The following is a 1,526-nucleotide window of genomic DNA, read 5'->3' on the forward strand; positions in this document are numbered from 1 at the left end:
AGAGAGGGAGACAGAACATGAGAGACTCCTAACTCTGGGAAACGAACAAGGGGTGGTGGAAAGGGAGGTGGGGGAGGGTGACGGGCACCGAGGGGGGCACTTGATGGGATGAGCCCTGGGTGTTGTGCTATATGTTGGCAAATTGAACTCCAATAAAAAAAAAATAAATAAATAAATAAATAAATAAGTAAAAAAGATCATGCAACTCTTGATTCAGGGGTTGTGAGTTTGAGCCCCACATTGAGTATAGAGATAAAAATTAATAGCTCTTTTTAAAAATTAATTAAAATTAATAGCTCTTTTCTTAGGCCAGTGGCACAGGCAGGATGGGCAAGTGTTGTAGTCTGTGTACTGCCAGGAAGCTCCACAGCCATGGATCAGATTAGAAGTAGCATGACGAATAGTACAAGAAAGCCCATTTGGGCACAGCTGTGAAGGTCAACCCTTTTGGAGGTGCTTCCCACTCAAAGGGAATTGTGCTGGAAAAAGTAGTAGTTGAAGCCAAACAGCCAAATTCTGCCATTAGGAAGGTGTCAGGGTCCAGCTGATCAAGAATGGCAAAAAGAATCACAGGCTTTCTACCCAATAATGGTTGTTTGAATTCTATTGAGGAAAATTATGAGATTCTGGTTGCTGTATTTGGTCACAAAGATCATGCTGTTGGTGACATTCCTGGAGTTCACTTTAAGATTGTCAAAGTAGCCAGTGTCTCTCTTTTGGCCTTGTACAAAGGCAGAAAGGAAAGATCAAGATCATAAGTTTTGATGGTGAAAACATGACAATAATAAATTTTCATATGCCCCAAAACCAATAATAATAATAATAATAAAACAAAAGGCGTCTTTTAAAAAGTCAAAAGAAAATATGTGTCTTTGAAATGCCTGGATAGCTCAGTTGGTTAAGGGTCCGACTCTTTGTTTCAGCTTTAGGTCATGATCTCAGGGTCTATTAATATATATTACATAGACTAAAATATTATATGTATACAATCCATAAGTAAATATACATGGGGATTGTTCAAAAAATTACTGACTGAATACATAATTTAAAAGGTTTGGAAACCACTGATTTAAACCATGTCTCGATAAGTAATATTCTTTCATTGTTTCCCTCTTCCACCTCTTCTTCTTGACAATCTTCATGCCTCCATCTCTCCTCTTCCCGTCCTTTACTTTCCATGTTAGTATCCGTAGAATTCTTCATTGTTCACCATTCCTATAACTTTACTCCCTGTACACTGATAACTCTCAAAAAACCTCTGTCACCTAAACAGTTTCCTCCTGAGCTCCAGACTAAAGGGATTAGTAAATTTCTCCACATCCATGCTATGGATATCTCAAATCCATCAAATCTAAAACAGAGTTTGTCTTCCCCTTAAACTTCCCCCTCCTCCTCTCTTCCTTATCACAGCAAATGGCACCATCATTTGCCAGTCACCCACTTCAGAACCCTGATTTATTCTTTCAACTCCTGCTTTCTACTTCCAAATAGCTCTAAAATATGTCACCTGCTCTCTTTCTCCAATT

General features: G+C 38.7%; 1 pseudogene; it reads left to right on the forward strand.

Moving 5' to 3' along the window:
- Positions 1–326: 326 nt before the first annotated feature.
- Positions 327–758, forward strand: LOC144304836 (small ribosomal subunit protein uS12 pseudogene; annotated as a pseudogene).
- The last annotated feature ends 768 nt before the right edge of the window (positions 759–1,526 follow it).

This window comes from Canis aureus, chromosome 34 (genome assembly GCF_053574225.1).
Source record: "Canis aureus isolate CA01 chromosome 34, VMU_Caureus_v.1.0, whole genome shotgun sequence".
Taxonomy (NCBI): Eukaryota; Metazoa; Chordata; class Mammalia; order Carnivora; family Canidae; genus Canis; species Canis aureus.